Here is a 14,445-nt window from a genome sequence, read left to right as displayed (position 1 = left end):
TCTATTTCCTCATTCCACCATGGTACCGTGGGTTTGCCTGATGTTTTGAAGGGAATGGAGGTTTTGGCTGCCTTTATTATATATTCGTCTGTTAGGTTTTTACAATAGGTTTCTGGGTCATTATTTTCTATTTCGTTTAAGTTAGCTTCGTTGCAGATATCTTGGAATTGGTCCCAGTTAGCTTTATTGTAATAGAATTTTGGTTCTTGGTTTTCTGTTTGGATTGGTACGTTTGTATTTACTATGGTTATGTTTATCGGGAAGTGGTCACTACCTAGCGGGACGTCGTGCACTTCCCATTGAGTACTTTGAGATAGATCTGCGGTGCATATGGTTAGGTCGATAGCCGACATTTTTTGGTTTATCTTATCGTAACTCGTGGGTTGGTTGTTATTTAGGAGTACTAGGTCGTTTGTTTCTATCCATTCGGAGATTAATTTGCCATGATTATCTATTTTATCATCTATGCTCCATGTAGGATGGTGAGCGTTAAGTTTCCTAGGAATATAGTAGATTTATCGCTTATTTGAAGTAGTTTGTTTAGATCCTCAGGTTGGACTTTTTGTTCCGCCCAGTGGTATATATTGATGATGTTTATTTTTCGGTTATTTAATGTGATTTTAATGCAGTTGGCTTCTAGGTTTGGCGTGTCTATTTTTATTTCTTCGTAATTTATATCTTCCCTGATAAATATGATTAGTCCTCCTGCGGCTCTTATTGTTTTTGTTTTAGCTCTGTCAGTTCTAACTTAGTTGTAGTTAGGTAGTGTGGATTTGGATTTTTTTGAGAATTTGGTTTCCTGGATACAAGCAATGTGAGGGCCTTTATTTAGTTTAAATTTAGTTTTTAGTTCATGGCCGCGGGAGGTGAGTCCGTTGGCGTTCCACTGAAAAATATTTAGTCCTTCCATTATTGGGTTCGGGTGAATGGTGATTTAATTTTTAGTTTTTATTTTATTCGGTGACTTCTTTTAGGTGGAGGTTAAAGAGGAAGAAGGGAAGATCGGTTAATTTTATATTGAAAGCTACTTTGTGGAAGGATTTCATGCTAGCTTTTTGTGAGTTTTGACTATGCATGTGTACTAGGAGTATTTAGGAGGTTATTTGGGTTTTGGGTGTTAGCTGGTTGGGGAGTTTTGCGGTTTAGTTATTTCTTCCTTTTTGGGGCTGAGAGGGAATTTTGGTTTGTTCTAGTTGGAGTAGTGTCTATTGTTTCCTCAGTAGTGGAGAAATCTTCATCATCGGTTAGATTAGGTTTAGCTGTTTGAGTTTCCATAGGACGAAAACACATTAAATGGCCTGGCGAAATACGCATCAGTCGGAATGCGCACGTTGAATCTCAAAAGTAAGTAAGTAAGTAAGTAAGTAAGTCAATAGTTGAGGGTATTGCCTAAAAGTCGGGCCGGCCGGGCCAAGACGGACCAAAGTGTTATTGGCTAATTTCTTCATTATCGGTGATCATACCTACATATCATTGATGCAACATAGACACATGAGATTTATGAACAAGCACCAACCAAAAATGAGATGTAAGCGTCGCTGATCTAGGTAACATGTAAAAGATTAATCGTTAAACGAAATAAGATTTGAAACGTATCAAATACTTCCAGCTATCCTGATACAAATTTCCATCTGTCGGCGTGGCGTTTATATTTATAGGAACGTACTATTGCTAAGTAAATACCACTAATAATTTTCGTGGCATCTCTCTTTTGAATTCCATGAGTAAAATTTTTGTATCAATACTTAATTCTAGGTTTGAGTATTTTGTTGAATCTCATCAAATTATCGGTGAATACCAGGGTGGTTTCAGACGTGAACATTCCACCTGTGATAACATTTTTATTTTAGTCTATGGCTCAGAAATTCATAACGCGCAAAAAGGGAAAATTTTATTGCGCATTCATAGATTTTCAGAAAGCCTTTGATAGAGTTAGTCATGATAAGTTATTATTTTTATTGTTACAAAATGGTATACATGGACAATTTTATAATGTTATCAAGAGTATGTATGATAATGTGAAATCTGCTGTTGTAGTTAATGGTGGTAGAAAATTATCAGAATATTTTTCTTGTACTGTTGGTGTTCGCCAGGGATGTACATTAAGTCCCCTGCTGTTCTCCATATTCATTAAAGAGCTTGTTGATTATATTAGCAAGTCTTTTGATGATAGTATATATATATCCGGAGAAATGTATAATATTCTTGCTCTCCTTTTTGCTGATGATCTCATTCTTGTAGCAGACACCCCTCTTAGATTGCAAAAGCGATTAGATCAGCTTGCTTTTTATTGTTTTAAGTGGGGAATTGAGTTAAATATGGATAAGTCAAAAATAATAGTTTTTAAGAATGGAGGTAAACTTTCTAGATATGAGAATTGGACATATAATGGTGTTAAAATGGAAACTGTAAGTTTTTATAAATATTTGGGGTTGATGGTAACACCAAAGCTTGTTTGGACTAAAGCATGTAAAGTATTATCAGAGCAAGCTAGTAAAGCATTAATCCCAGTAAGGTCTTTGATAAGGAAATTTGATATTCCAGTGGAAAATTCATTTCAAATTTTTGACAAGAAAATTATGCCAATTCTTACATATGGTAGTGAAATATGGGGTTTTATGGAGAGGGAGAGTATAGAAATTGTTCATAGAAAGTTTTGTAAATTTATTTTGAATATTTCTTATAAGTTACCAAATGCAGTAGCCTATGGAGAATGTGGCAGACGTCCACTTAAAGTTGTATATTATGTCAAATGTATAAAATATTGGTTACGGCTTATCGCCATGTCCAGAAGTAGGTACCCATATCAGTGTTATAAAATGCTAAGAAGTTGTTGTGATAGGAAACAACCTAATTGGGCCACTCATGTTAGAAATTTATTATGTTTTTTATGGTTTTGGAGTAGTATGGGTATCGCATGAAGTGGGAGATGAGCAGTTATTTCTAAACATATTTAAGCAAAGAGTGTTGGATTGTGCAACACAGGATTGGCATTCAGATGTGGAACAAAAGAAAGTGCTTGTTTTTTATTCCTCATTTAAATCTTTGTTAGAATGTGAAAAATATGTGGTTTGTATAAATGTAACTAAATTTAGTAGAGCGTTGTTAAAATTCAGGAAGTGGTTTTAATTCATTTGGAATCCAGAATGTTAGAAAAGGTAAATGTGTTAAAGAGGATAAAGAAGCAATTTGTTTTTTTTGTAATGTTCTTGAGAATGAAAATCATATTATATTTCAATGTCCTAGGTATGAAGATAGCCGAAAGGTTTTTCTAGAGGAGTTGAAAAAAAAAGAATAAATCATTTGTTACTATAAATATGTTGTGTACATCAGATCAAATTGAGATATTATATTATTTCTCCAGATTTCTGTATACCATTTTCAGTATCAGAGGGATGTCTAGTATTTTTACAGTTATCACTATATGAAATGTTTCAGGGTTCACTGTACTAAGAAAAGAAAACAACTAACTGAAGCGTCTGGAACATCTTAGTTTGTCAGATTTATATAACACTTTAATTAATCCCATCACTGTCAGTATGCTATCTGTTTCTATATTTATATTGAGGTTTATTAGCTAATAGAGCGCATCCAAAATATATTGTAACTATGGGTCATGTGGCCTTCTTTACTGAATAAAATTCTGTCTGTCTGTCAAATCCCACTTTATGATGTCACTGTTCATCGTATTTAAAGCAGACACGTTGGTTAAAGTAGACCTCTTCTCCCCATACTCCCCATACTCTCAACTGTCTCACAAGTGTTCGGTCCGACTTGGCTGTCAAGATCAACTCTAAACACACAGATGTATCATCAAATGTGTTTACATCTATAGACAAGCAAATCACTTCTTACTTACTTACTTACTTACTTACTTACTTACTTACTTACTTACTTACTTACTTACTTTGGAGATTTAACGTGCGCTTTCCGACTGATGCGTATTTCGCACACGGTCAAATCAGAGACGATGTTTATATGCTAGTCGTTAGGTACAAAGATTGTTTAGTAACTTAAGAAGTTATTAACACGTGTCGTGTCAGCCCTATGCCATTCGCGATTGTCCACTTCCAGAAAACATCCTGTGTTGGTTTAACATGAATTAGTAAAGGTTCATTAGGGATGCCCAACACGTTAATTAATGAAAGAGGAGTAGTCAAAACACTGTCATTTCCTGCCCAGGATATCACACCCCTACACACTAAGGTCGGTGAGAAACATTCTCATCAAAGAAAACACAGTCAAGACTATAGATTCCCGTCGTCTAGCTACGCATCCTGTGATGAATTAAAGGTTGAAGAATTTTAAACTGAACTGTCCTAAGTTTATATCTAAAATTTTTGAATTGGATACAGTGATAAAGTCTTATATCAATATGTAGACTCATAAATATTGGTTTTATGTTTTATGTTCTTATGAAATATCGCGTATTAGTGTAATATGCATGCTTAACCATTCATTGTACCGTTCTAAACCATGTAATATCAGTCAATCGGGTGGGAAAACAGCCCAATCCTCGCCCTATAAAGGACTATGTCAATCATTTTGCAAGTTGAAATGACCCCTGATACTTTATGAATACTTTATGACAGTTTATGGAGTCAAAATCAATGCTGATTTTTCATAAACTTAATGCTTCGTACTATAGCATGGTGTCTCTTCAGTGCTGAATAAAGATTGAAAATACATCAGTCAGTCAAAGATGAAGGAGTTCTTGAGAATTAGTTCATATTTTGTTCTTAGACTTACATTCGATTGTGTTCACATGTAGACTCAAACTGGTATATTAAAAAAATGTATACAGACAACAAAAACTGTATTAGAAACAACAAACTCTGTATTTATGGATAGCACTTTCATAAGCATGATAGCATATTTTGGAAAACAAATTCAAGGTCAATTGCTTCAATACATCATGTTCATTGGACATAATTTCTAGTTTAAATATGTTTATCTAATTTCCGATTATCATTCTTAGTTTTACTTTTTCTCTTCGGCTGCGGTGATATCCATCCGAATCCAGGACCTTTTCCATAGTCCAGATTTAAAGATTATATATCTAAACGTACGCAGTCTTAAAGACAAAGTATATTTTATCAGTGCTGAATTAGATAGTTATGATGTTGTATGTTTAACAGAAACCTGCTTGCACCATGATATTCTAGCCACTGATATTACACTGATACCATTTTCAAATCGTAGCCTGTATTAAGGAATATATTTTAGATCTGAAATCAGAGTATAACGGACAGCCTGAGCTGGAGGCGCGCGTGGGTATGTTGACAGTTTTTACGTAGTTAGTGGTAAAACCGAATGTTTGCGAGGATTAATAAGATTTCTGAATTCTGTTACAACAGTAACCGTACATGTATTTGTTACATTAAGTCATTTCATTCAAATTTGTTTGGTGTGATTATGTCTTATAATTATTTTAGGATGGAAGGTACAGTTACCAAATAAAATATGCTGAAATATCAATTCATTATGACTATATTTCATAATCTATTTTTTAAAGTAACCCTCCTTACATTAAAGATAACTATTTAAAGAATATAGTACTGAAAGACATTGCAACAAACCGAATAATCAGGGGGGAGACTTTATACTGAGGGGGGCGCGAAACATATCCGCCCGGGGGAGATTTTATTTCAGAACAGATTCTCCGGGGGAGAATCTGTACCGGTATAAACTCTCCGGGGGGAGAATTTGTACGGGGGAGAGTTTATACCGGGACACCGGGAAGGCGAAAAGCCCGTGGTTTGATCCCAAACCGATACCAATACTTCACTCTATTCTTAGTAGATATGATATGGTTTACTTGTTATTGAAGTGTTCACATGACTACTTGGACCTGTGGATGGTCACTTGATATGTTGTTTAATGGCACTAATGAGTTCCCAACTCTTGAGACCATCAGTGGGTTCCCGGGTCGGATTGGTTACCCGGGCTGTAGATTTGGACTCGTCCCAGGTCCAGTCAGTGGCATGTTAGGTATGTGGTCCACTGCACCGTGGTCATAGAATGTTTTTACTTTACTAGATAGAAGATGGGGTTTTCCATATAGGATGTTTGTGATGTCATGAAGTTTGTTTTTGGGAACGTTATGGTGAGCCACTTAATAACAAATAGCTCCTGCATCAGACTTATACGGAGGAACACTTCTACAATTGTGTAATTGTGTCGATATCAATAGTGATTAGTGATAGTTGTAGGTATAGTAATTTCATTGTTGAATTGTCAAAAAATAAACTGTAAGTGATTCCATGTTAGTGTTTGGCTAAAAATGAAATTATTTTTGTGCGTCACCTACATAATTAGAGACCTAAATAGATTTACTGAACTGAACAAACACGCAAACCCTCGGATTTGTTTCATGACTGGCTGATAATAGAGTTTGTAGATCTTGTGTTGCACTATTGCGCTGTACAGTGTCATATTTTGAATCGTCTACTCTTTGTTTGTGTTAATGACTTAATAGACAGCCTTTGAAGTTGTTATTGTTGACTTGTAAAATGTATTTTTGTGCTTAGAGGGGTATGCACACTTTGCGTTTTATACGCAGATTAACGCATGGTATGCACACAATTTTTTTTAGATTTATACCTCCATAAACACAATAAATATTGTTAGGTTAATTCTTAAATAAATAAATTGCAAGTGAGTCCGTTGCATTAGAATGGTTAACCTGAAATAACATTAGCCCACGCCCACTAGCGAAATACTTGCGTGACGTCGTAGGAATTCGCGGTGGCTCGCCCGTGATATGCATAGTCCCCAGTTTAAATAAAATCATCGAAATTATTGAAAGAATTCTTTTACTTATTTGTACTGCACACATAATCATTGGATCGTTCTAAATAGCATTGACACTCAGCAAGAGCAGAATGTATTTTCACAAATAAAAAACATGACACTATACCATTGTCTGTCATATACTTACACCTCCATAAACGCAAAAATATTGAGGTCAATTCTGAATCCATAACTGGATTCCAAGGGAGGTATTGCTGCATTAAAGTTGCAATTCTTAAAGTTAATTCTTAAATAAATAAATTGCAAGTGAATCCGTTGCATTAGATTGGTTAACCTAAAATAACATTAGCCCAAGCCCACTAGCGATCTACTTGCGTGACGTCGTAGGAATTCGCGGTGGCTTCAATCGATTCCTTTTACTTATTTGTACCGCACACATAATCATTGGATAATCATTGGATCGTTTATATAGCATTTACACTCAGCAAGAGCAGAATGTATTTTTCACAAATAAAAAACATGACACTGTACCATTGTCTGTCATGTGCTTACACCTCCATACACGCAAAAACATATTGAAGTAAATTCTTAATTCGTAACTGGTTTCCAAAGGAGGTATTGCTGCATTAAAGTTGCGTCACAATGTTTTGCAGACCAGTGTGACATCATCGGTTACCATGACGTCACGACCAACTGACATACCTTTTCTCCCTGCCACTGAAGCTGGTCAGCTGTACTTTTTTACACTGGAGACATTTGATATTACTCTTTACAGCTGAAGAGGTTGGAAACAGAATCTCACCTCGTACACTTATTTTGTTAGCCATTAGGGCTGGGTTAGGTTGGTCCTGGGTTGGATCTGGGCACCCACAAGATTACCCGGACCCATAGTTAGTCACGTGCTATATTGTTCAATAACAATAAAACTCCATGGCTACACCACTAATCACTAATGTGTCATATTTCTTCCTGACACTCCACGTATTCCTTCTGACATTTTTATATCTGAGTAAGAGTAAAGCTTCAGTCAATTTCAGTGTATGTATGATCAGTTCATACATACATGTATCTAAAGGGTTTTTGCCAGGGCTCCAGTAAAACATTTCTAATCAGGCATTTTCTACCCTACTCGAATCCTACAGCAGGTTCCCTGGTCGGGTCAGGTCAGGGTGTAGGGTACCTGGGTAGGTTCAGGTAATAGGGGGTCGGGAACCTGGGTAGGGTCAGGTAATAGGGAGTCGGGTACCTGGGTAGAGTCAGGTAATAGGGAGTCGGGTACCTGGGTAGTAAATTTGGACTCATCTCAGCCCTTGTAGTCATCTACCTGTCTGTTCAGGTTCGAATTATGTTTTCAACCTGCTCAATCACTCAGTCCGAAATATTATGAGCATATCATGACACTAAAACCAAAGTGTTAGGTTTAAAATAAACCATCTTAATTGTTGAAAATCTTTGAGAATATTCTAACAAAGCACACGGTCAAGGAATCTGGAACAATTATATGACGTCTAGCAACACAATTAGATTTGTGCATGCAATTATAATAACTTTTGTTCACTGTATTTTTTACTTGTTCTTACGTAACTCTCCCTATTTCACAGGTCCGTCATGGAATGTATCCCAATACTGCACGTCTGGGACAGGTTAAGTCATTGTGCCGTCACACACAACTACAACAAAACAACTAAACAGGTGTTTGCATTACTTGACAAATTGCAAGCAGACCCACCCCAACCTTATCTTAAATGTCCCGAACCCTTTTGCCACCAGCAACAATATATCCAGAACCATTTGGACTTAACCAAAATAGGTGACAGCTGACCTCACCAATATCTGTGTTCATCTTTCAGCCCTAACGTTGTCTAGTGCAGGACAACTTTAAAGGACAACAACACTCCAATGTTGAAAGTATTGAAAAGTGGATGGCTTTTTCTTCGCAGATTCAGAGTTTCCATGTAATGGACTATAATCTTAACTTGTTTGACTTGCTTATTGGAATCTGCTCAGTGAGTGAGTTAAAAGTTTACGTCGGATCAGAAAGTTGGAGTATTGATGGCCTTTTAAAGTCAGAAAGTCACATGCCTCTAGCTTCATTTATAACAAGGTTATGATCACTTCCATATTCTATAACATATGTCATAAGAGTGTGTTTGAGAAAACAAATTGTGACAGTGTATTAATCCTGCACAAGAGACTCACTGTATATGTTGACGAAAACGAACTCATGATAATCAAGACGGGTTAAGGAAGTGACGACATGTAAAAGTAAGAGCCAAAATAGTTCGAATGACTGATTTACGTGTTTACTATGTTTACAAACAAATTTAAAACCTCACATCATGGTCAGCCTTTCTCTTTCGTGGCGTGATTCTTGAACGCAGACACTTCGCGATACGCCGATTGCTGATGATTAGCATTGCAGGCACATCTCAGAGATGTCCATACTGATATTAAAGTGTAGGGAATGTAGTTCGCTGTGCACGTAAACTTGGCAGCGTTGTGGACAAGGTCAAAGTCAGTTCGGGATATAGCCAGTATGACAAGTATTTCTCTGTTTGCTTAGATATCTTTAAATATTATGTGAAGCATTACTGAAATAAGATCAATCGAATTTTAATACGATTTTAATACGACGAAGGCCAGTAACATATCAGCTAAAGGTATCTCTGCATGAGACGCGAAGTAACACAGTGAAAGTGAACAGCATATATCCTTGCCTACAACAGAAACGCACCCGACGCATTTTCGTCTGTAAATCTACGAAAGGACGTTTAACTTTACTGCAACATTTTATACAATTTGTCCTAAAAACTCATAAGTATCTCCCTCCCTTACCCACAGTGTTGATCGAACGTACCAGGTTAACCCTACCATAAGACTCAGTTGAAAGACATACATGTATGTCGTGCAAGGAGGAGCATAAGCACGGTGGGTTTACTTTGGAAATTCGGCTTAGAAAGATCACTACTTCCACCAAATATGTTTCAGAGACACTCCACGTTTCTTGAAAACGAGTCCACACTACCTGTCTGCTTTCTGTTTCTTTTCCTTCTATCTCATAGAATAACATTAGTACTCTGAGTTACACAAGTAGATCACATGGATGGGCGTATACTGATCTTGTGACTGGAAAGATATCATATCAACACAGGACAGGGGACAACTGAGAGGTAGGTTTGGTGTTCGCACTGGACATTACACGGAATAATTCCATAATATATATATATACAATCAATGCTTGTCGTATTGTGTCATGTCACCGTGTCCTAATTGCCTAGATCGATGCTAATGGTGTCAGTCACTACATTGTTTGGTCCAGACGCGATAATAATTTACAGACCGCCGTCATGTAACTGGAACAGTTCTGAGTGCGGAGTTAAAAAACAACAACACAAAAACACAGATTGCGAAACATCTGTGTAATAGAGAATAATACATGAGTGTGTTTCCGTATATCATAAATATCATAATTTATATTTGGAAAAAAAAATTGTTCCACCTTGTAACGAGCATACCACACGTCGTATATTCCTCATATTTGATATTTAGAATTCGGAGGGTAATATTTTTACCCTGTCATGCCATTCTTACAATAATCTCGATCAATGATGTTCAATTTTCTACCTATTTCACTCAACGTCAGAAACCGCGTAGGAATATAGTGTTTGAGTGAACTGTCAAAGTTATCATATAGTGCCAACTGATTTACAGCCATGTTTGTCGATATAATCATCCAGATATCGGAAAACAACAACTTTTTAAACTGAAATCGAACATTCGTCTATAAGCTACAGATCAAGCAGATATTGAATCGATGTATGAAGATTAAAAGTTGTACCTGCTCGCCGATCATTTGCACGTTAATGGGATCGTGATACCAAATATATCGAATAGTTTATTGCATGGATAACAATTTCCATCTTATCAAAAATGCGTATCACTCAAGGCCGATCTTAATCTTTGTGACAGGCGGTGCATACAGGGCGTGGCTGGAAGCCACATGCACAATACTGTTATAGGCCACAGCGTGACTATCTCTCCAGATGCAAACTGGTGACACAGCTGGCAGCCACATGTACAATACTGTTATAGGCCACAGCTTTACTCTCTCTCCAGATATAAACTGGTGACACAGGACAGCTGGAAGCCGCATGCACAATACTGTTATGGGCCACGGCGTCACTTTCTCTCCAGATATAAACTGTTGACACAGGACACAGCTGGCAGCCACATGCACAATACTGTTATAGGCCACAGCGTCATTCTCTCTTCAGATATAAACTGGTGACACAGGACACAGCTGGCAGCCACATGCACAATACTGTTATAGACCACAGCGCCCCACTCTCTCCAGATATAAACTGGTGACACAGGACAGCTGGAAGCCACATGCACAATACTGTTATAGACCACAGCGTCCCTCTCTCTCCAGATATAAACTGGTGACACAGGACACAGCTGGAAGCCACATGCGCAATACTGTTATAGGCCACAGCGTCATTCTCTCTCCAGATATAAACTGGTGACACAGGACAGCTGGAAGCCACATGCACAATACTGTTATAGACCACAGCGTCCCTCTCTCTCCAGATATAAACTGGTGACACAGGACAGCTGGTAGCCACATGTACAATACTGTTATAGACCACAGCGTCCCTCTCTCTCCAGATATAAACTGGTGACACAGGACAGCTGGTAGCCACATGTACAATACTGTTATAGACCACAGCGCCCCACTCTCTCCAGATATAAACTGGTGACACAGCTGGTAGCCACATGTACAATACTGTTATAGACCACAGCGCCCCACTCTCTCCAGATATAAACTGGTGACACAGGACAGCTGGAAGCCACATGCACAATACTGTTATAGACCACAGCGTCCCTCTCTCTCCAGATATAAACTGGTGACACAGGACACAGCTGGAAGCCACATGCACAATACTGTTATAGGCCACAGCGTCATTCTCTCTTCAGATATAAACTGTTGACACAGGACACAGCTGGCAGCCACATGCACACTACTGTTATAGGCCACAGCGCCCCTCTCTCCAGATATAAACTGGTGACACAGGGCAGAGCTGGAAGCCACATGTTCAATGCTGTTATAGGTCACAGCGTCCCTCTCTCTCCAGATATAAACTGGTGACAAAGGACACAGCTGGAAGCCACATGCACAATACTGTTATAGGCCACAGCGTCACTATCTCTCCAAATACAAACTGGTGACACAGCTGGCAGCCACATGCACAATACTGTTATAGGCCACAGCGTCCCTCTCTCTCCAGATATAAACTGGTGAAAAAGGACACAGCTGGCAGCCACATGCACAATACTGTTATAGGCCACAGCGTCACTCTCTCTACAGATATAAACTGGTGACACAGCTGGCAGCCACATGCACAATACTGTTATAGGCCACAGCGTCCCTCTCTCTCCGGATATAAACTGGTGAAAAAGGACACAGCTGGCAGCCACATGCACAATACTGTAATAGGCCACAGCGTCACTCTCTCTACAGATATAAACTGGTGACACAGGGCAGAGCTGACAGCCACATGCACAATACTGTTATAGGCCACAGCGTCACTATCTCTCCAGATATAAACTGGTGACACAGGGCAGAGCTGGCAGCCACATGCACAATACTGCTATAGGCCACAGCGTCACTCTCTCTCCAGATATAAACTGGTGACACCGGGCAGAGCTGGCAACCACATGCACAATACTGTTATAATCCACAGCGTCACTCTCTCTCCAGGTATAAACTGGTGACAAAGGACACAGCTGGCAGCCACATGCACAATACTATTATAGGCCACAGCGTCACTATCTCTCCAGATATAAACTGGTGACACCGGGCAGAGCTGGCAACCACATGCACAATTCTGTTATAATCCACAGCGTCACTCTCTCTCCAGGTATAAACTGGTGACAAAGGACACAGATGGCAGCCACATGCACAATACTATTATAGGCCACAGCGTCACTCTCTCTACAGATATAAACTGGTGACACAGCTGGTAGCCACATGTACAATACTGTTATAGGCCACAGCGTTACTCTCTCTTCAGATATAAACTGGTGACACAGGGCACAGCTGGAAGCCACATGCACAATACTGTTATAGGCCACAGCGTCACTCTCTCCAGATACAAACTGGTGACACAGGGCAGAGCTGGCAACCACATGCACAATACTGTTATAGGCCACAACGTCCCTCTCTCTCCAGGTATAAACTGGTGACACAGCTGGAAGCCACATGCACAATACTGTTATAGGCCACAGCGTCACTATCTCTCCAGATATAAACTGGTGACACAGGACACAGCTGGCAGCCACATGCACAATACTGTTATAGGCCACGGCGTCACTCTCTCCACATACAAACTGGTGACACAGGACACAGCTGGCAGCCACATGCACAATACTGTTATAGACCACAGCGCCCCACTCTCTCCAGATATAAACTGGTGACACAGGACAGCTGGAAGCCACATGCACAATAATGTTATAGGCCACAGCGTCACTATCTCTCCAGATATAAACTGGTGACACAGGGCAGAGCTGACAGCCACATGCACAATACTGTTATAGGCCACAGCGTCACTCTCTCCGGATACAAACTGGTGACACAGGGCAGAGCTGGCAACCACATGCACAATACTGTTATAGGCCACAGCGTCACTCTCTCTCCAGGTATAAACTGGTGACACAGGACACAGCTGGCAGCCACATGCACAATACTGTTATAGGCCACAGCGTCACTATCTCTCCAGATATAAACTGGTGACACAGGACACAGCTGGCAGCCACATGCACAATACTGTTATAGGCCACGGCGTCACTCTCTCCACATACAAACTGGTGACACAGGACACAGCTGGCAGCCACATGCACAATACTGTTATAGACCACAGCGCCCCACTCTCTCCAGATATAAACTGGTGACACAGGACAGCTGGAAGCCACATGCACAATAATGTTATAGGCCACAGCGTCACTATCTCTCCAGATATAAACTGGTGACACAGGGCAGAGCTGACAGCCACATGCACAATACTGTTATAGGCCACAGCGTCACTCTCTCCGGATACAAACTGGTGACACAGGGCAGAGCTGGCAACCACATGCACAATACTGTTATAGGCCACAGCGTCACTCTCTCTCCAGGTATAAACTGGTGACACAGGACACAGCTGGCAGCCACATGCACAATACTGTTATAGGCCACAGCGTCACTATCTCTCCAGATATAAACTGGTGACACAGGGCAGATCTGGCAGCCACATGCACAATACTGTTATAGGCCACAGCGTCACTCTCTCCGGATACAAACTGGTGACACAGGACAGAGCTGGCAACCACATGCACAATACTGTTATAGGCCACAACGTCCCTCTCTCTCCAGGTATAAACTGGTGACACAGCTGGAAGCCACATGCACAATACTGTTATAGGCCACAGCGTCACTATCTCTCCAGATATAAACTGGTGACACAGGACACAGCTGGCAGCCACATGCACAATACTGTTATAGGCCACGGCGTCACTCTCTCCACATACAAACTGGTGACACAGGACACAGCTGGCAGCCACATGCACAATACTGTTTTAGGCCACAGCGTCACTATCTCTCCAGATATAAACTGGTGACACAGTGCAGGCCTCGTCATCTCTTCTGTTCGTACC

This window comes from Haliotis rufescens, unplaced genomic scaffold (assembly GCF_023055435.1).
Source record: "Haliotis rufescens isolate VD_foot unplaced genomic scaffold, xgHalRufe1.0.p SCAF_11, whole genome shotgun sequence".
NCBI lineage: Eukaryota > Metazoa > Mollusca > Gastropoda > Lepetellida > Haliotidae > Haliotis > Haliotis rufescens.
Note: the sequence above shows the minus strand (reverse complement) of the source record.